At 42.7% G+C, this 23169-nt stretch overlaps 1 protein-coding gene across 1 annotated transcript in view; it reads right to left on the bottom strand.

Moving 5' to 3' along the window:
* Positions 1-21423, bottom strand: part of pik3c2b (phosphatidylinositol-4-phosphate 3-kinase, catalytic subunit type 2 beta) — a 123209-nt gene extending 101786 nt beyond the window's left edge. The window contains exon 1 of the mRNA XM_028796664.2: positions 21008-21423. The gene's annotated coding sequence lies outside the window, so the exon portion shown is untranslated. The remainder of the gene's footprint in view (positions 1-21007) is intronic.
* Between the last annotated feature and the right edge of the window lie 1746 nt (positions 21424-23169).

Genomic DNA, 23169 nt, shown 5'->3' on the forward strand with positions numbered 1-23169 from the left:
CCAGCATAAATGCTTATTCTAAAATGTTATTGATTCGATCCTGCCAGGCTTTTAAAATGTTTTGTACAAATCCTCTAAGTGAGTATTTAATTCTTTTTAATTTCAAGTAGTATATAACATCAGTTACCCACTGAGTCAAAAGAGGTGAGTTAGGATTCTTCCAGTTGAGCAAGATAAATCTACATGCCAATAGTGAGGCAAAGGCAATTCCAGTTTGTTTGTCCTTCTCCACTTTAAGCCCATCTGGGAGCCCACCAAACATGGCTGTTAATGGATTAGGAGGGATTGTGATTCCAAGGCTGTCTGAAAGGCATTTAAAAGTTTTGGTCCAGAATGATGTTAATTTGGTGAATGCCCAGAACGTATGGCCCAATGAGGCTGGAGCTCGCTTGCAACGTTTGCAGGTTGGATCTTGCACTGGAAACATCTTGGGTAATTTTAAACGAGACAGATGTGCTCAATAAAAGATTTTAAGTTGAATAATTATATGCTTTGAGCATATGGTGCTAGAGTGAATTCTGTGCATTGCTACCTTCCACTCCTTTTCTGAGAAGTTGAGTGAGAGATCCTTTTCCCACTGTACTCTAGGATCTTTGAAATGAAGGGAATTTAAAATGGTTTTATATTATTATAGGAATGCTATCTGAGTCCTCAAGACTGAACAATATCTCTTCTGGAATAGAAATAGGTGGGAGGTGAGGAAAATTGAGCAGATTTTGTTTAGCAAAGTTTGTAATTTGGAAATAGTGGAAAAATTGTGATAGGAAGTTAAATTTGGAGTGTAATTGCTCGTAGGTTGCAAAGACGTTATTTATGTACAAATCTCTATGTGATATAATCCTGTATGTTTTCCAATCATTAAACACTTTTGCTAATGTGTTGATAAATAAATAACTCCAGAAAATTAAAATAGTCTTCAAAGAAAAAGCCCCATCACATGGGGTCGTGCTTTTGAAATAAAGACAGGACTCTTGATTAATAAATAAGGGGAAGAGGCAGGTCTTTAATTCAAATGCACAGGCCTGTGTGAAGGGGCTTCCTCTTTGTGGACTACTTCAATTCTCTGGAGTTATTTATTTAACAAAATTTTCACAAAATAACGCCTGTGTGTGAGCATATAACTAGATGTCCTGACATGTGAATTACACGACATGAATAATGTAACATTTTTTCATGGATGTTTTTATATTGATTGCTGTTGTTTGGCATTGGTCACCATTTGATCCCATTTTTTCAGAAACTTTGTTATATTCATTCTCCATGGATCTTTGAGATTAATTTACTTTCTAGGCCATCACTACAAATTACAATGGGTAAGTAAAAGAAACAATATGAGTGTGAATCAAAATGAAAAGGCAATTTGAAAAATCACACTGTAACCACAACGGATAGAAGCTGATGTACTGCACGCTCGCAATGGCTTATGGGTAGTTTGAACACACAGAGTGTAGTGTGTGTGCCATTAGTCTAGTTGAAGCCAAGGTCAAATGAACATGGACACTTTGTTGCAAGATTGCACCATTGTTGAACAACATGCCATTGTGAGATTTCTTCGGGTAGTGGGAGTGAAACCTGCTGAAATTCACCACAGGGTGTTGGCTCAGTATGGAACTGAAAACAGCATGTGTAACTCAGTGAAAACTTTATGAATTGGTAGAAAGGTTTAGAGCAAGAAGAACAAGTGTAAGCAATGAAGTGCGATCTGGTTCACCAACATTGCACACACAAGCCTGTATCGAAATGGTGAATGCCTTCATCAGAGCAGACCAATGGATTACGTTGTCCATTGTCATTGCACATTCAGATATCAGCTATGGATCTGCACATGCCATACTGTATGACAACGTGGGGTACTGTAAAGTTTGCATAAGTTGGGTACCCAGACAGCTTAGTGCTCTGCACAAGGTAACATCCTTTGGTGAATTTCAAGAGGTTTCACTTTCTCTGCCCAACAATGTTCAACAATGGTGCAATCCTGCAGTGGAGTGTCCATGTTCATTTGACCTTGGCTTCAACTAGACTAATGGTAGAGCACTGCACTGTGAATGTTCAGATCACCCATAAGTCATCACCAATGTGTTGTACTACATCTGCTTCTATCTCTTGCGGGCACCACGTAATTTTCAAATTGCCTTTACTTTATGATTTACCCTTGTATAATTTTTTTTTGGGTGGAGTATTTTACTAAGATAACATGCATGTCTTTTAGGGGGTGTTTAAGGAAACCAGCAGAGAGGGAACAGAAACAGAGAAAGAGAGAGATGGAAAGTCAGAGCATCTGGAAGAAAACCCATACAGACACTAGAAGAACATTCAGACTCCACATGGATAACAACCAGAAGTGGGATTGGAATCCAAGATGTGAGATCTGTGAGGCAGCAGTACCATTACACCGTCACTTTTATTTTTCAAAAACTCTTTTCAATCCATACTCAGCTTTGAGCGGCCCATTTCTTTTCTTTGAACCAAGTTCAATTGCTGCTTTCTGCTGTTTGACTCTCCGTTTTGACCCCTAATGCTTTAATTCCTTCCTCATAGCAACTCAATCCCAAAGCATCTGTAGTGCAGAAGTCTACCAGAGAACATTGTGGTATGGTGATTAGGGCTTCAGCTTAACAGATCTAGAGTCCTAGCTTTGAATCCCACATTTGGTCACCGTGGTTGTGGGGTGGGTCTGCACATTACTGCATGTCAGGTTAATCGGTAAATCTAAATTGGTCAGCGTTAGCTAATGATGGTATAAGTGAGTGACCCCTACAGTCAACACCAACATCTCATCCAGGGTTAGTTGCTGCCCTGCAACTAATGCTGCTAGAATAGACTCCAAGCCCCCTGCCCTCCTGAATTGGATGAAACAGATTTGAGAATGTTACGCTGTGTAATTTCACCTGATCTGCTGCTTTGTAAACAGGGCAAGAAATCAGACACTATCGGTTATTTGAAAGCAGTGACCAGATGTTAGCCGTGACTTCCTGCTTGACTGGTTTTGATTTCTCACTTCCATCCTTCCTTTCCCGTTGCCCTTTGGGACACATCTGTGGTTACAATGTGACAGCCCTGAGACCATCTTAAAAAAAAAAAGGGGGGGGGGGGGCAGTAATGCAAAAAACGGCTGCGACGGCCACGTTTATGGTAGGGAAAACGTCCCTAAAACAAAAGCAGAATATTTTACATATTGCAGCAAGAGAATCACAATGGTCCTGCCTTGGAGACGGCTCACACTGTTTGACAAAGATGACATACTTTAACCACCTGTTCTGCCAAATACAGCATTTTCCCTCCAGCTATAAGCCAGTCAAATGACAAAAATGCAAAGCTGTATGTGGGGAACACTGATTTTACAAAGCATGCACTGCTTTCACATTTACATTTACTTGTGTGGCTGACATTTTAATCCAAAGCAACTTACAACAGAAGTAAACATAATCGAGTAACTTTAGGCTTGGGTCTATTTGATCAGAAAGTGTAACAAGATAAGTAACAAAAGGTGAAAAGATATAATAATTAATAATTTACAATCATAGATTACAATCGATAAAGCAATTAAACTTACCCAACAAATTAACCAACAATATAAAAGATCACCAAGAATAGTTTTATTCTTTTTCAATCAATTAGACAGATATTCACAGAACAGATGGCTCTTCAGTGGCTTCTTAAATACCGAGCTATTCAAAATGAAAGAGCAGATTTCAAAAATGTATTTCAAACAAACTGTATAAGACAGAAACACATTCCGCACATCACCGGATAGAGGAAAGTTCAAAGTTTAAAAGCCCGCCTAAAAGTACCAGTCAATGCCACCGAGCGCTGTTTCTCATTTATAGTAAAAGGGCAACAACACCACAAGAGAAATAATTTTGCGTGCTGCAATTTGCGAAGTGTGAGTCCATTGTTCAAGTGCAACTGGATTGGAAGAGGTGGACAACAAGATCTTGCTCCTCATCTATGGCCTCCCAGGTCTCCAGATTTTTATCTATGGGGGTACATTAAAGAAAGAGCGCTTGTTCCACTTACAGTATGCCCGCTGATCTTCAAGATTTGTGACATCAAATTGAGGAAGCTGTGAATTCAGTAACTAGGGACCAGTTGACTCGTGTGTGGTAAGAAATAGTCCACCGTTTTGATGTTTGTCGCACTACACATGGTGCTCATGTTGAGTGCATGCAACTTCAAGGACCATTGGACCAAACTATGAACTTTCCTCTATCCAGTGATGTGCAAATATGTTTCTGTCTTATACAGTTTGTTTAAAATACATTTTTGAAATCTGCTCTTTCATTTTGAATAGCTCTGTACATCTGAGGGGCGGCACTGTGGTGCTGCTGCCTCGCAGTTAGGAGACCCGGGTTCGCTTCCCGGGTCCTCCCTGCATGGAGTTTGCATGTTCTCCCCGTGTCTGCGTGGGTTTCCTCTGGGTGCTCCGGTTTCCTCCCACAGTCCAAAGACATGCAGGTTAGGTGGATTGGCGATTCTAAATTGGCCCTAGTGTGTGCTTGGTGTGTGGGTGTGTTTGTGGGTTGGCACCCTGCCCGGGATTGTTTCCTGCCTTGTGCCCTGTGTTGGCTGGGATTGGCTCCAGCAGACCTCCGTGACCCTGTGTTCGGATTCAGTGGGTTGGAAAATGGATGAATGGATGGATGGATGTACATCTGAGGGACTCCGCACTATGGATGGAGGTGGGCAGCACATTCCACCAACTAGAAGCTACACAGGACAAGAGTCTGGATAGAGACTTGATACCACAAAGAGATGGCATCAGTAGACACTATTCACTGGCAGACCTGAGTGGGTGCATAGGGCTTCACCAATATCTCCATATGCACAGGTGCTGACCCACTGACTACTCTGTAGGCAAGCAACAGGGATTTGAACTTAATGCGTGCTGCCACAGGGAGCCAATGTATCAACCTGAAAAGAGAAGTGACAAGTTTCACTGGGCCAATGTTAGTCAATGCAGATGACCACATATTTACAGGGTTTACTGTGGGCATCACAGTATCCATAATCTGTTCAGATAGTTCTCAAAGTCACATAATGAAGGAGATACGTCCAGTCTTTTGTTTAGATTTCTGCTGTTGTTGTATCTGTTATCATCACTGTGCTGCAGACTATTGGCTGTTATTCAAGGATTCATTTCATGATTGTGCCCACTGCTTCTAGGCTTCCAATACCTGGAACCCATCAACTGGAAAAAAAATTAAGTTCTGAAAATATATCAACTGGCTGCAATATATATCTACTCTGCAAGGTCTGGCTCATTAAAAACTGTCCAGAAAGCCTGCAATTTCCTTTCTCCTCAACGTCATTCACTACACTCGGCACAGGCAGATACACTTGCTGTATGCCACCTAAGACTATTCCATTATGGCATGTGTGATGTGACGTGTGATAGTGTGAGTAAGTGAGGAGGAAGAAAGAGAAAACAGGATGATGGGGTTTAGGGAGCATGAACTAGGTGGGAAAGGGCACTATGGCGCAGATATACCTGGACTAATATCTGACTCCCATCATGTCTAGCTCCTTGTCAAAGCCATTTGGGATACTGTATCGAGCCCTGCAAACCTTCACATCTGAGGAAAGATGACGATCTCTGGAACACTTTCTCAGCAGCTACCTGAAAGTCCTTGAGGTAGGCTGATATTGCTGGGTCCATTACCAGGAGCTCACATTTGCCGACAGTGTAGCCATAGCCATTAACACCATCAAATATCAACATCCTCCAAAGAAGACCATTGGCTCTTGTCAAGGCTGGAGAAAGGCTATAGTCTCAACCAGTAATATACACTGGTCTTGAACTACAGTGTCTAACTAGCAACTCAATGTGGACCTGGACAAAAGACTGAGCTTTCCAGCTCACTTAATTACAACAATTTTGCATCCACACACAATCAGCCTGTCAGAAGCTACCTAACAACTAATTATTCTGAGGTCACAGTACCCAGGGAATGATGCATTTAGGAAGCAAACCAAAAAAAAAAGCATGACAAGTATGAGGGTAAATCAAAAAGCAAAGGCAGTGTGAAAATTATACACTAACCACAACAGACAGAAGCTGATACAATACAACACATTCTCAGTGACTTATGGGTAGAACACACACAGCACAGTACTCTACCATTAGCCTAACCAAAGTCAAAGGAACATGGATTTTCCACTGCAGGATTACACCGTTGTCGAACAATGTGCCATACAGGGCCGTCTTAACAGCATTATAGGCCCCAACAAAGCAGTGCACTGTTTTGATATCAAATCCGAAACATACATGGGCATCAGAAACATCGTGAGCCCCAACGCTCCTTCGGCCCCCAGACAGTGCTCATTGTGTCCATATGTTAAGACAGCCCTGTGTAGTGAGATTTCTTTGATCAGAGGGAGTGAAACCAGCAGGAAATTCACCAGAGAATGCTGACTTAGTACTGAAGTGAAAACAGCAGGACTCAATGAAAAGTTTATAAATGGGTAGAAAGGTTTAAAGCGGGAAGAACAACTGTAACCTAAAAAGCTGGTGAATGCATTCATCAGAGAAGACCGACGGATTATGTTATCCACTGTTGCTCCACATTTGGATATCAGCTATGGATCTGCACATGCCATAGTGCATGATGACTTGAGGTACTGTAAACTTTGCGCAAGATGGGTACCCAGACCGCTTACTGATCTGCAGAAGCCAACACCAACAAGTTTCACTCCCTCTGACCACAGAAATCTCACTATGGCACGTTGTTTAATAATGGGGCAATCCCGCAGAGGAACATCCACGTTCATTTAATTATTGCTTCAATGAGACTAACGGCAGAGCACTGCGCTGTGTGAGTGTTGTATTACATCAGCTTCTATACTTTGCCCCATAATTTTCTAATTGCCAATACATTTTGGTTTACCCTCGTACCAGAAACTGGTAGAGTTGTATTGGTTGGTGGACTCTCTGAGAATGAATAAAGGTGTGCCCCCACTCTGCAGAGTATTCAACCCGGTGGCTATTACAGGGGCTGCAAAAAGAACAGCCAAAAAGTCTACGTCCAAAGCCATAGAGGAAGCCACTAGGTAGCTTTGGATTAAAATCTGTGGGTTGTTGCTGCTGTGAGGCAGGTTGGGGTCTGATCAATCATGGCTGGGTCGCCTGGGCGAGGAGGGGATGATGCTGAAAGACCCCAAACACCTAATGGCCAAAGGTAACATCACTGATGATGCACTGCAGAGCATCTAGAGCATGTACTTTGAACTTAACATTTTGCATTTTAAAAGTCAATGTATCTGAATTTAAATACACATTATGTGTTTATTTTAGGCATTTTTACATGAACATAACATAAAAAGAATGTAACTTTGTTTCTTGGAAATTTCATTGGTTTTGAATAATGCTGTATGCATCTTAGGCGGCACGGTGGCGCAGTGGGTAGCACTGCTGCCTCGCAGTTAGGAGACCTGGGTTCGCTTCCCGGGTCCTCCCTACGTGGAGTTTGCATGTTCTCCCCGTGTCTGTGTGGGTTTCCTCCCACAGTCCAAAGACATGCAGGTTAGGTGCATTGGCAATTCTAAATTGTCCCTAGTGTGTGCTTGGTGTGAGTGTGTGTGCGCCCTGTGGTGGTCTGGCGCCCTGCCCGGGGTTTGTTCCCTGCCTTGAGCCCTGTGTTGGCTGGGATTGGCTCCAGCAGACCCCCGTGACTCTGTAGTTAGGATATAGCGGGTTGGATAATGGATGGATGGATGTATGCGTCTTGTTACTTTGAATTCTACTCCTGTTTGCTTTGTAGGAGGGAGCTTGTAATGGTGTACTCTGCGAAGGGAACTACATACTGTGAAGGTAAAGCTAAGTTTAATATTCCATCTATTTACCAAATCCACATTTCTTTACACACAGGATGCGACCCTGGACAGAGTGCCAGTGCACTATATTGATGACACACACTCACAAATACAGTTGCAACCATTCATTCCAAGCTAATTTATAGTCACAAGTTAATTTAACCTGATCGATTAAAATCATGACACACACTTAATCTGAAAGCAAGTTTTGGAAAAAAATAAATCCTGACCTAATGGATACAATGTGCTCATTCCAAGAAGTTAATGTTAACAGCACTGCATGTTACCTGATCTTCTATTGATTTCCCAGATTGATCCAAGAATAAACACATCTAATGAGATACCAACCTGGCTATCTTGTATATGCTACAGTTTAATCTTCCCGTAATAAAATATTCATCTGGTCAACGTTAATTAGTGTATAGTATTTTGCCATTAAAAATTTTCTACATGAAGAAGCTTTATTGGTATTTCTGATTAAACACGGTAAACACAGCAGCGCGGAGGATGTATGGAGGCAAGTAGAAGGGTAGCCCTGTAGGCCTACGTCCGTCTCCCAAACACTTCCACCTCAGAGCAGGACCCTACAAAATGAGAGGAAGGCAGTAACTGTCACCAAATCTTCGACTAAGCACACCCAAACAACGGATCGGTTAAGAATAGCCAAATTATTTTCGAGTGACTGATTGGTAACATAATGGGGAGCTCTCCATTCAGATTCTGCTGCCTTTTTTAATTTGTGGGCTTGCACACAGGATCACGTGGACAGAAGGATAAAGAGGGGGAAAAAAGGAGCTGGGTAGTGAGGTAATTGATCTTTTCTGACGTGAACTATTAAATTACTGCGCATCCATTCAACATAACTGAAGATTCAACCACTAGTGCAGAACTCTTTTTCAGAAGAGCACAACATGGCACTTTACAGTTAATGCGCTGCATAGGCAAAGGTGCTTTTTGTGTATGTTATGTATAAGGTGTGGAAAGCAGCCCGGACACAGACAGATGGACAGTGATGGTTCACCCAACACACGTTTATTATACATTATTTTCTTATTTCCTATTATATACAAGATGCAACACAACCCCAAACTCCCCCAAAGTCCAGGCCTTTCTCACAGTCACTGCCTCACTCTTCAGGCCGCCTCCTTTCCTCCTCCAAGACCTTGTCCTTCTTCCACCTGACTCCAGCCCCTTAACGGAGGGAGGTAGCCCCTTTTATAATCACCCGGATGTGCTCCAGGTGCCTCCCGACAATCTTCAGCCGGCACTCCCCAGTGTGGCGGAAGTGCCGGCTGCGCACCCGGAAGCACTCCGGGTGTCCCCGATCCTCATCCCCCCAGGTCTTCATAGGCATTGGGGCGCCCCCTGGCAGTGACCACGGGCCCCTACAGGGTTGAGCTTCAAAGCTCTGTACCCGTGGTCCCCATAGCCACCAGGGCGGTTGCCCCCACGTGGTCTGGGGGAGGCGTAAGCCCTCCTCCAGTCCTCCGAGGTGTCTCGGCCGGGTCGCTCCCCCAGCCACCTGTGACAAAGGCAACAAAGAACAAGTGAATTTGCCTAAGCCAGTGGCATATTTCATGACTCCCAGTCAAAGGGGCTGTTAAACTCAATGACTGGAAGAGCGAGAAGATGTTAGAATACATAACTAGAAATCACAGAACATGACAAGCTACACAACTCCATAACAACTTTCCAGCAGTTTCACATTTCCTAAGTATTGCAGTTCAACCTCTTTTTCTGACAAAATGGATGCCTGACAAAGTTGGTGCAGTATGAATGCTTTCCAGGTACAGCAAACTCAACTGTCATATTATTTCCATTTTGTCATAATACAAGACAGCAGGCAGATGAGCTTCTCCAAAACATCCGCGTTTGTTATTTCTCGTAGTTGCATTACATGCATTGTATTTAAGGCTGAGCACTCATTGGTTCTCAACAAGTACAACTTAAGACAAAATAAAAGGTGTTTGACTTTGTTGTGACGAGTAGCAGAGTGGTTGGACTGAATTACTGGGTACGTCAGACTACACGTCTCACGGTCACAGCAGTGTGCCATGACTTCCTCTAATCCATTAAGATTATATAAATGAAGTCCATAATTGAAAATCACTGGAAAAGTCGTGCATTGTGACAGAGTCTTTAGGAGATGCAGATGTAGTCGATACCCATACTGCCCTGCCCTATATGTGTCCAGACGTTACAAACAGCAACCTTTCGTTGTGTTTGCTTTTACAGTTGCAATAAATCACCAAAGTTGGTAGGTGCCTTCCGAAAACTCACAAACTGTCAACTGACATTAGGATCACGTACACAAATACCTTTCAGCATACTCTTCCTCTTACTATATTTTTGTGCATTTGGACATGAAATCCAATGGAAACATCCACAAACATCTGCCTATCAAACGTTTCACTGAACTGCCAGGTTTGTCCTATGGTTAAAATTAACATTGCCCCTTATCGTGCAGAAATCAGTCACCCAAATCCCTTAGGACCACGTTGCATTTGATGAGTTTTCCATCGATTTTCAGTTGTAGCCTTCATTTACATAATCTTTGTGAGTTGAAAGCAATCATTGGTGTGCTCCAGTGAAGCCCGTCACATAGTGTGACATACCCAATGTGACCACCAGCGGGAACTGCAACAAAACAAACTCCTAAAACATAACCACAATGACACAAGTCCCATTAAAAATCACTGCAAGTACTTTGTACAACAATATAAACCACATAATTCTGCTTCATTTTTTCCTACTCTCCTTCTACTCCTCCAGGCGAGCTTTGTCCTTCTCCTCTCCCGACAGACTCACAAGAATGAGGTCAAGTGGTCTCTTTCATCTTGGACCCAACAGTACTTCCTAGGGAGGATGTTCTTCCGGATCAATTGGAAGTCCTAAAATGTTGGGATTTAGAATCCTTTCAGCTCCCCCTGTCGGCCCCCACGGAAACCAACAGGGCTGTCCCACAGAACTACAGGTCCCAGAATGCCCTGTGGTCATCTGTGTGGAAATCCTATGCCAGGGAGGCTGCCACCTAGTGTATTGGGGGAAGAGAATAAACGGCAATCCTCACCTCTCACCGTCTTTCCTTTGCAGTGGCCTCCCGGCCAGGTAAGAATCTGCATTCACCCCAGGTTGGGCTGCCAGCCCCTGCATGCTGTCCGTTACACCAATGACTCACTCTGACAAAATCAAACAGGTTTGACTTTGTCTTTAGTCGTTGGGGTGGGCACTGTGGGCATGAGAGCTAAAAACCAATGAATACTCATCTTGAAGTACAATTCATATAATGCAACAATGCAGAATAAGAAATGTGAGTATTTTGAAACTCATATACAGAAGAGAAGCTTATCTGGCAGACATCTTGCATTTCACATGCCACAACAGAAAAAAGAAAAAAGGGCCAAGATTGTGGCTGAGCTCACTGTAGCTGTTAACCATTCACGCAGTGATGGGTTAATCAGGCAGCACGTTATTAGCTGTCACAGAAATGGGCAAGCAGGACTGTGCTGATAAGTCAGCTTTCAGTCACTAAATGCGACATACCCCGTGATTATCGGTCGTGTAAACCAATATGGCCCAGCAGCAGTCGGCAAGTGTGACATACCCAATGCCTGGAAGTTGCCTAATGTGACATCAGCTTTACAGGAGAAGCTTCACATTTTCAAGCAGCATTACCCATGCACCCTAATGTCCAGCTTCAGTCCTGCATGGGTACTCACTCTCACAATCTTATTATCTACTGAAAGTAAGGACGAGACTATCCATTCACTTTCAGTTTACTAACCTGCTCATTCAGTTCAGAGATGTGGTAAAACAGCACTGGGGATAAAGTGGGAAACATTAAGGACTGACTGCCAGTCCATCATTGGGCATTGTCAGACACACCAACACTGAGAACAGGGAAAGCTACAGTGACCACACCATGAGGTACACGGCATGAAAACTCATGCAGACACAAGGAGAATGTGCAACTTCCATCCATCCATTTTCCAAACCACTGAATCCAAACACAGGGTCACGGGGGTCTGCTGGAGCCAATCCCAGCCAGCACAGGGCACAAGGCAGGAACCAATCCCGGGCAGGGTGCCAACCCAATGCAGGACACACACAAACACATCCACACACCAGGGCCAATTTAGAATCGCCAATCCACCTAACCTGCATGTCTTTGGACTGTGGGAGAAAACCCACGCAGACAAGGGGAGAACATGCAAACTCCACGCAGGGAGGACCCGGGAAGCGAACCCAGGTCCCCCAACTGCGAGGCAGCAGCGCTACCCACTGTGCCACCGTGCTGCCCCGAACATGCAACTTCCACTTTGGAATTCAAACCAAGGATTTGAGAGCTGGGAGGCAGCAGCACCAACCGCTGCACTGCCGTACTGCCCTACCACCAAAGGAGCGCTTTAATAAGATAATCCCAAAATGAATTCACCTTGAACTCTCCTCCAAAACAAAGCAAAAAATCAAGCAGGGCATTGCTTTTATCACCAGTACAATAACCTTGGATGCTCTCCAGTTCTTAAAATATCCTTCGGAGTTGTGGGAAGCATTTCAAAGGCAGCCCCAAGGAGCTGGGTTTTAGGCAGGCCTGCTATGCCAAAGGCTCGATAACATACTATAATATAAAAAGGGAAGGACCTGCGTCTCCACTAGAGAAACTTCATGCTGAGTCCAGAAGACTGTCATGCCATCCAGAGAGAAATTATTTTGGAGAGCACCTTTCACTGCAAATCCTGTACCAAGGTCCATTAACGTAATAGAAAAATACACTTCTTATCAAAGTGTGTTTTAGATGGGGGGGAAAAAATAGGTGAGGGTTCATTTCATAGTCAAACAATGAAAACAAAAGCTACAAAAACATTTTGGCCGCTCAGTCTTCACTAACCTGTTTTTCTTTTCTTCTTCTTTTCCTGTGTCAACTGTCACCATGTTTTTATTTCCTTTTACAGATATACGCTGATAAAGCTTCTCTCACAACTCTTGCGTTTTTTGCAGCATAGGCAAGCAAAACGATTTACTGAGGACCAAACATTGCATCACAGGAGGGATTTGAACGTAAAGCCTGCCGATTTTTCAGTCCAATCTCATAACTGCCCATCAGGATAACAATGAGGTACACAGACTGAGCCACCCTGTGACCCACATGCACAATCCTTCTTCTCAGACTGTGGCGCCTAGAGAGCAAAAAAAAGGCCGGCGCTTTGGCCGCACTATTCAGCTGTGCTGGGTTTGTTGTTCAGATTAAAGAAAAAAATGTAATACGATTGACCTTGTTTATAGCCCAGCATCCCTTCTTCCCTCACTAGCTTAAAATACAAAATCTGTACATAGTCCCAAACCATCTCTGCTTTCAAGAGGAGAGAGATGAACATAACCAGGTTTATAAAGAGCTTCATCTGCACCATATTAACTTCAGCACACCTCCCATACGAGTCACATCAGAAGGAGCCCATCATAACCCCAAATACTAATGAAGGGCAAGCGATTCAGAGCACAAAAGGCTGCCACACTACCACATACAGTACCAACTTTGTACTCTCTCGTAAAAGGGTCTTAAGACTGTCCCCAACCCCCACCATCCCACTTACTACACAGCTGTAGGATGTGGTTTTAACACTTCAAGGCAACAAATCAAAATCAATGTTCTATGACCAAAAAAAGGAACACCACTTTCCTGTAACATTACGACGACACTGATGCAGTCCATTATCTCATTATTAATAACAATCAAAAAAACAAAAAACCTTTTAAAGCACATACAACAGCAAGCACTTTCGGTGTTCCTCTTCACACCATCTCCCCCAAGGCCACCACAGTGCACAGCTGCCTAAGGCCACACACAGCCAGGCCTGCTTATTAAAATTTGCTGCACAATGCGCACTATAGAATCAAAAGTTGCTGAAACGGTTTAAGAACTCTGCTCTTAAACCCCTGTCCCTGCAGAGTGATATTAAACAAATAAGCTCCCGGAGTGCACTTTATTGTGATCCTCACGCACAGGGCTGTGGTGTCGGTACACAAAACCACTGACTCTGACGCTGACTCCTTTTTATGGTACAACCGTCTCCGACTCCAGGTCCTCTACGTGTAATCTTAGCCAATACACAGTACAGGTTAAAAGTTTGGGGTCACCTAGAAATGTTCATGTTTTTGATAGAAATTGATACCTTTATATCGAGGTATCATTAAAATGATTTAAAATTATAGCCAAGGCATTATGAGTGTGAATAATGGCTATTCCTGCTTGAAATAGCCGAGTTTTCATTTATTAATCAAATATGGCTATAAAGCCCCTTTTCAGCAGCAATTCCTAATAGTAATCTCCCTAAGCTTATCCTTAATTAGTTACATGTTAATGCTAATTGGTTATTAGAGAAACCTTTGTAACTGCATTAGCCCCACTGAACCCTTACGTCTGTTACAAGGTACTGGCATTGCAAAACTTCACTTTGGTTAAAAAATGGCCAACATGAAAAAGATTTCTTCAAGAAAAACTAGGGGCATGCTCGCATCGCTCGCCAACCCCCCGGCCTGCGCTACACCCCAGCCACTTGTATGTGGATTTCACTTTCACCAAACAACAAATCTTTTAATTCTCACGGATAGGCCTCTTCATTGGGATGAAACGCTACTTTTCCCTGATGGCAACACGAATTAGACGATCTACAAGTCTCTGACTTAAAGTTTAAAGCCAAACAATATCTACATACTTCTGTCATATCACCTATGTCCATATATTCAATCTCTTTTCTCTGTTCTGTTATTTCACGGAGTAATAATTTCCGTTTGTTAGCGCTAATGTGATCTTTACTATCAGTTTTTGAGACTTTTGAATTTTAGTACTTTCATAATCTCTAACCTGCTCTGCATGTGTATCGCGCCAACGTTTTTGAACCTCTTTACAACTTTCTACTTTGTCTTCTACTCTTTGTCTTTTATTTCAAACCCCGCTTGGAGCTGAGAGCACAGGAACTAGTTCTGACAATAGCATTCACGTGAATAAGAAGTGAGTGGATCGTGGGTGTGGTTGTAAATGTTTAAGAGGAGGGCGGGACTTGTCAAAATCTCTTGGCACAAAGTCTCGTCTCGCAGGACCTGAAATTATGTCCAAGAAAGTCTCGTCCCAGGATTTCCTTTTATAATAGAGAGGTGTTAGTCTGTTGGAATAAAGGTTATTCCATGGGACTGACTGCCAAGAAATTTAAGATTTCATGCTAAAGCATTTATTACTGTCTTGAGAAAAGAGGGAGAATGGGATTTAACCAGGATAGGAAAATAGGGGAAGGCCCAGATGGGTAACTGCATAAGAGATAAAGAACATCAGGGTCTGTAGTGTGAGAAACAAACACCATCTTAACATCTCTCTATTATAAAAAGAAATCCTGTCCTGGAAAGCAAAAGCAAGGCTACAATACGTGATCTTCTCAGAAGACATTTAAAAGACCTGCGAGACCAAAGAGACTTGCCACAGTGCGTCTCACGGGGACCGTAAACATGAGACATTGTGCCAAGAGATTGACCCAGGACCGTCTCGCGATGACGTAGAACATGAGATTCTTGCAAGACACACCCTACTTACAATCTATCAAATAGGATAACGGGGCAGCAAAACATTCAGTCTTGTGAAGGATTTGAGCACACACAGATCCAGGGTCTCAGTGCATATAAAGCGTATAAGGACATACGTTATAAATGAAACGTCGACGAATAAGTGAAGAAAAAATCAGCGCGGAGAAAAGAGACTCAAAAGCGTTGGAAAGGAAAAAGAAAAAATAATCTAGGTGCAAATTCAGAAAATAAGGCAAGTAATTATCAGCCCATAACAAGTGGAAATGAAACAAAGCATGTCCAGTCGGGCTCAGAATTAAAAGACAGAGTAACAGACAAACTAGAACTTCATAAAGATGTTCGCTATACACATGCAGAGCAGATTATGAAAGCAGTGCAATTCGAAAGGCTCCAAAAAAAAAAAAAAAAAGTATGCGCGATTCAAAGGTGGAGAAAGTTAAAGAATATGAAAGTAGGAACATTAGAAAGTATTAAAAAAAGAAGGTAAAGATCGCAGTAGCGCAAACAAACGGAAATTAATACTCGAAAAAGGGAAAATAATCACCACGGACCAGGTGTCTTTGAAAAAAAAAGCAGGACAAAGCGAGGTCAGAAATAAAAGACAGTAGAAAACAAAGTAAAACGTCATAAAGAGGTTACAAAACAAAAGGGCCAAACATGAGCAGAGCAGGTTAGAGATAATTCAGGATAGGTTTCACTGCTTGGAACTTCAGCACAGACAAAGCGATCTACATCATCAGCAGTTAATCATTTTTTTGCAAAGTAACCAATAAATGCATGTGAGGTAAACACATTTTTGAAATTCTCTGACTTAAACTTCAAAGCCTTACAATATTTACATACTTCTGACATATCACCTACGTCCATATATTCGATCTCTATACACCTTTCAGTTATTTCTTTGAGTAATAATTTCTGGTTTTTGGCGCTAATGCGATGTTTAGTTTTTTTTGACACTGGTTTTTTTGCTGCTTTCATATTCTGTATCTTGCTCTGCATGTGTTTTGCGCCTACGTTTTTTTGGGGTCTTTTGAATTCCAGTTTTCATTATCTCTAACCTGACAAAGTCATTAAACATATGTCTCACTGACCTCATTTAAAACATTCAGCATACAGTGGAACCTCAGTTCACGACCATAATTCATTCCAAAACTCTGGTCGTAAACCGATTTGGTCGTGAACCGAAGCAATTTCCCCATAGGACTGTATGTAAATACAATTAATCCGTTCCAGACCATACAAACTGTATGTAAATATATATTTTTTTTAAATACAAATATAGTTAATTAAACCATAGAATTCACAGCGCAATAGTAAATTAAATGTAAAAACATTGAATAACACTGAGAAAAGTTTGAACAACAGAGAAAACTAACACTGCAATAGTTCGCGCTATAGCGCTACCAACCGCTGGCTAAAAACACTTTTTTTTAATGAGTTTTAAGCACAGGGAAAAAAATGAACATTTGGAAAAATCCGTAATTTAATAAACCACCAAGAAAAGTAACATTGCAACAATGCACGCTACAAACCGATCGCTATAAACAGAAGTGAAAACAAAAACAAGCCCAGTGCATTCTTTAACTGCCTTCTCTACTTTATACGTCCAGCTCTCTCTCTCACGCTGCCTGTGTGTGTGCGTCTCTCTCTCTCGCGCTGCCCGTGTGTGTGTCTCTCTCTCGTGCTGTGTGTGCGGCTCTCTCTCTTGCGCTGCCTGCCTGTGTGTGTGTGTGTGTGTGTGTGTGTCGCGCGCTCTCTCGCTCTCTCTCTCTTGCTCGCTGCACAGGAAATGCACAGGGAGAGACTGAACATGTACAAACCGAAAGGGAAACTGGCTTGTTTGTACACCGAGTGTGTGGTCGTGAACCGAGGCAAAAGTTTGGCGAACTTTTTGGTCGTAAACCGATTTGTACGTGCACCGAGACGTTCATGAACCGACGTTCCACTGTATTTAGACTCGAAAGATTCCAAATATTGTTTTTACAGAAGTTCTGAAATAAAAGTGAAACTAATGAAATAGCAACAATTCAAAGAAAAAAAAAATCTTAAAAGTGTGTCCGGAAAACCAAACATGGGGGTTGGCGAGCGAAGTGAGCAGGGGGCAAAGCCCCCTAGTTTAAGAAAAGATGCAACTTACAAAATTAAAGAAGAGGTTATATTTTTATCAAAAGGCCAGAAAATAAGTTTCTTTAAAATAGCATATGTGAAATTGTAACTTTAAACACATTATTGTACATTACAGTTTACATTTAGTTGGAGTTGATACATTTTTACTGACTTCAACTCTAGCAACCCAATAATTGCTTCCAACTCAGACTCTAACTCCACAGCCCTGATTATGCAGTCTACCTGATATCTTCGCATTAGAAGAAGAAATTTTTATTTGTCAGACCACCAGGATCCACTGCATTTTGTCTATCAGACAAAGACTGGATTGGAGGATGCAATTACCTCTCTGCTCCACAAGGCTTATTGTCACCTGGACAAAGCTGGCAGCACTGCGAGGATTGTGTTTTTAGATTTATTTAGTACTTTCAACGCCATCCAGCCATTCCTGTTATGGAGTAAACCCTCCATGTCCAGTCACTATTCAAGAAGTGGATGTAGAGGTGGTCCACTCCTACAACTACTTGGGGGTCCACATTAATGACAAGTTGGACTAGTCTCACAACACAGAACATCTACAGAAGAAAGGGCAGAGCAGACTCTTTCTCCTTTATTTAATCTGAGGGGTGACATCCTTCACATTTTCTACAACAATGTGATGCCAAGGGTGATTTTCTACACTGTGGTGTGCTGGGCCAGAAACATCACTTCAAGAGAGGCCCACTGAATCAACAAGCTTGTTAAAACTCTGGACCCCCTGGAGGAAGACAAAGAGAAGAGGATGAGAGCAAAACTGAGTGCCGTTATGTACAATGCTGCACATCCTCTCTCTGACACACCAACACTGAGGACTTTCAGCCACTGAATTATTCAGAAGAAATGTGTCAAGAAACACAATGGGGCGCCTTTATACCAACAGCAATATGCCTTTACAGCGCCTCACTTTGACTGTGACTGCCAAATCAACGGTTTTATTTCTTTTTAGTTTTATTTCTTGTTTGTCATTCTGGAGCTTATATATTTATGGAGCTTCTGTAAAAAGACAATTTCCCCCTGGAGACAAATAAAGTTCTATCTATCTATCTATCTATCTATCTATCTATCTATCTATCTATCTATCTATCACTAAAGAAAAGCAACATATAAATAGAAAATAATTCAAATATATATACATATATTTAAAATATATATATTGTTACACGAGCATCTGAGGGACACCAAGAGATGACCAGGAGATGAAACGTAAGCGAGTGGAAAGCGGAAACAAAAGAAAAGGGCCTGCAGTGAGAGCAAAGCTTTAGTTTCCAGCCCTCCAAAACCCTCAGCTCTTCATCGACTTTCAGATGCTCAGATCCACTCCTCTCCATTGTTTCTGTATGTAGGTATGTAATACCCCACTGGGGAGAGAGGGGGGCTGCCACTAACAGGCATGTCTCTTATCTCTTCCTCAGCTCAGAGAAGATCCCCCCTGAAGGCAGGACCGGCATAAAAAGGAGACGCTCCTGCATGTCGGCATCTCATTTGGCTATGAACCTTTGATAAGAACGAAGCTCCCCAGACTTGTGATCCTGAAGAAACCACTCATGTTTAGCCATAGAGACAATTTATGTTTATTTCAGCACCATTGTGCGCCTGTTTACTTTATTTGCGCAAGGAATAAAGGGGGCAACCTGGTTGGCACCCTAACACTTTGTGAAAGCACCTAGGATTCCTTTCATCTGTCCTCAGTATAAAGATAGATAGATAGATAGATAGATAGATAGATAGATAGATAGATAGATAGATAGATAGATAGATAGATAGATAGATACAGAAGTAAAATAATAACTAGCAATAGATAAATGACTAATCCTTTGGGGGCTGAATTGTGTGTGTGTGTGTGTATATACAATAACAGACCAAGGTGAGGTTTAAATCAGTTCTCAGCAGTTTGGCATGAGGGTGATGGAGGCCACTTGTTTTTATCTGGGAAAAAGAAAAAAGATTTTTCAGTCTGTTTGTGTGAGACTGGATCACTCTATACCACCTACAAGATGGTAACGGATCAAACTGGGAATTTCCAGGGTGTGTTGTGTTTTCCACTTTTGCTGCTAGCCTTCTCCTTCAGTGAGCTAACATATACACTGTGCAGATGCGAGAAACCCGTCCCGATGATTCGCTAAGCCACCTTCACCACACAATGCAGATCCTTCCGATTGGCATCCTTGTAGCTGGCATGCCACACAATGGGAAAGGGTGCTCTCGATGCTGTTAGTAGGGAGCGTGTAATTTCACCCAAGATAACATACAATTACGATCAGATCATTACTATCCAGACCCATGCACACTTCATATACCCTCACCCATTCAAATATAGATGCAGTTACCTAAAGATGATCAGCTGAGAACCAGTACGTAATCATCTCTGTCCACCCACCATCACTCACAATCACCACACATCCTTTCCATGAGCTGCTAATGGCACCCTCCACTTTCGAGTGAAGTCGGTCTACTTAAAATCACTAGCTGGTTTTCAGGAATCATCATCCACAGTGGTTACTCTACTTATACTTTGGGAAGCACCTAAAAAATTATCAGTAGGCTTCCATGGTTGCGATATTAGATGATCATCCACCAGTCTGCTCTTGCCCCCAAACTTAATCACTTTCCATCAAGCTCCACTATTAGAAACTCACACCTTGAGAGGTAGTCATGTTGCTACACTGGGGGAGCCGCTATAAATTAGTGCAGCTACGACAACATTTTCATACAATAAAAGAAAATGTTACAAGAAAGAGAAAATTAAAAACAGGTAAAGAAAGGACTTAATAAATGGCCTACCTAAAATAGCAAATAAGAATAAATCAATTGAGAATTACATAACACAGATCTACACTTAACACCTGACCATTTATCATCATCCAGGCCAAAAGAAGCGATTTCAGGGTTCACTGCCCACTTGCTCTCTTTGACACATTTGCTTACAAATCAGGGTTTCTAGAGTTGCTGTTCTTAATAATTGTGGTGGAAGCTACCTTTCCTCACAAAATCACTGGTTTGTTAATCGCCATTGAGCTCTCAGGAAAGGTTATTGGTTTTGAACCGCATCTCCTTCATTGAGTTCGGGTAATATTATTTAAGTGTAGTATTCTGTCACAAGTAAGTGATAACAATAATCCGGCCATCCCACCGGTGGTTTTAACATGCCCTAACTCCCATGGGGTGATTAATATTTTGAGGATAGCTCCCGATATTCATCCCGCCCAAAACAAGGATTTAAGTCGGATCATTCACTATAGTGTTTACCTCCGGTACAACCGAAAAGTTGTCAGTTACACAATAGTCGCCATGGAGCCCATACCGAGGATTCTTCGGAGTGCACCTGCTAGCGCTTGCGCACAATAGAGAAGGTACGAGCAGCCCCTTCATTGTGCCCAGGCTTTTGTCTGAATAACCAGAACACACACGCGGAACGAACCCCGCTTGGATGACCTCTTCCACACTCCCATTCACCCAACCGCGCAGCGGTGCCCACCCTCACCTGAGCTCTCCCGGTGTGACTTGGTTCTGGCGTTTGCCTCCTCTCGGAACGGATCGGCTCCGCTCAGCTGCAGAGTTCGTTCCGCTGTCAGATTCACGCTGCAGACGCACTTCGCAGTGTCGTGTATCCCAGCTTACACAAATCCCAGATCGGCTACACTTGTCACTTCTTCGCCTTCACCTGCTGGAAAAGACTAATACGGTCACAGCTGACTGTGCTCTACTTGAAGTCCGCTTAATCGGATCCGGTTCGGCGTCAGATTGTCACAAGCGAGCCAATGTCTCTTCCCGGCCGGGCCGCGTCTCGGGCATATGTGAGCAGACAATGCATTTCCTCCCTCCCTCTCGCTTGCTTGCTCGCTCTCTCTTTCTTTCTCTCGTTCCCTGCCTTGCCTTTCTCCGTCTCCACTGTAGAAGAGGTCGAGCTGCGCCGCCTTGCGGGCGCCGATAGCGAAATCTCGGCGGGAGTGCGTGTGCCGCAGCTATGACTGGACTTACAGGGCTGGGCAGGACCCCCCAAGACCCCACCCCTGCAGCCAAACAGAGACAACTGTGGCCGTAACCACAGAAACGGGAATCAAATCAGAGAAAATGAATACATGAGAAACAAAGATCAGAATAAAAAAAGAATTTAATACAGTAACTACAAAACCATGTTTAACAAGGCAACTGAAAGAAAGGGATTGAAAATGCAGACATGGATCCGTGAGATCAAGGAATGTATGAAGTTCTATCTAAAATATCAGCATTATGTATACTGTATACACTTACTGCAGTTGTAAATTGTCTACATAATGTAAATATGTGAGTGTGTGCGTTCACCCAGCGACTGACTTGCACTCTGTCCAGGGGATTGTTCCTGCCTTGTGGCCAATGGTTGCTGGGGCTCCAGCCCCTTGAGACCCTGCTCAGGATTAAGCAGGTTTAAAAAACGGTATGGTATATATTTACAGTGGATTCAGAAGGTATTAATTTATTTCATATTTTGTTATGTTGCAGCCTTGGGTTAAAACCATATACTGTATATTCATTTTTTATCCACTTTAAGCAACACTCAATACTCCAGAATGACAAAGTGAAAACAGGATTTTAGAAGTTTTTGCAAATGTACTAAAAAAAAAAAATATCACATTGACACCGTTTGCTATGACACTTGAAATGTGTCATCGTCATTTGAAGCTTATCCTGTTTTCAATTTAATTGACTACACATGACTAAGAAAGGCACACACCTGTCTATAGAAAGTCCTGCACCTGACAACTGTATCAGAGCAAAAACCAAGCCATGATGTTGAAGGAACTGCCAAGGAACAGGATTGTGTCAAGGCACAGATCTGGGGAAGGCTGCAAAAAATCCCTGCAGCATTGAAGGTACCCAATAGTACAGTGGCCTAAATAATTGTTAAACAAAGGAAGTTTGGAACAACCACGACTCTTGCTAGAGCTGGCTGCCCAGCCAGACTGAACAATTGTGGGAGACGGGCCATAGTAAGAGTGGCGACCAAGAATTTGAAGGTCACTGTCCCTGTGCTCCAGAGAATGTGTGTGTGGAGATGGGTGAAACATCCAGAAGGACAACCATCATTGCAACACTCCACTGATCTTGGCTTTATGACAGAGTAGCCAGACAAAAACTTCTCAGTAAAATATACCTGGAAGTCCACTTTGAGTTTGCAAAATGCCATCTGAAGCACTCTCAGACTGTGAGAAGTAAGAGTCTGATGAAAGCAGGATTAGTGTCATGTCTGGAGGAGACTTGTAACTGCCCGTCACCTGAACAATAGCATTCCGATGTTGAAGAGTGGTGGTGGCATCAGCATTAAGCTGTGGGATAGTTTTTAAGCTGCAGGAATTAGGAGACTAAACAGAGTTGAGGAAAAGGTGAGCACAGTAAAGTACCAAGATACGCTTAATGAAAAACTGCTTCAGAGAGCTCTAGGCCTTAGACTGAGCCAAAGGGTCACCTTCCAATAGGACAATAATCGTAAGAACAAAGCTAAAACAACACAGGAATGGCTTAGGGACAACTCTGGGAATGTCCTTGAGTGACCCAGACAGAGCATGAACTTGAACACAGTCAAACATCTCTGGAGACACCAGAAAAAGCTGTTCACCTTTGGTCTCCATCCCATCTGACAGAGCCTGAGAGAATCTGCACAGAAGA

This window comes from Erpetoichthys calabaricus, chromosome 3 (genome assembly GCF_900747795.2).
Source record: "Erpetoichthys calabaricus chromosome 3, fErpCal1.3, whole genome shotgun sequence".
NCBI lineage: Eukaryota > Metazoa > Chordata > Cladistia > Polypteriformes > Polypteridae > Erpetoichthys > Erpetoichthys calabaricus.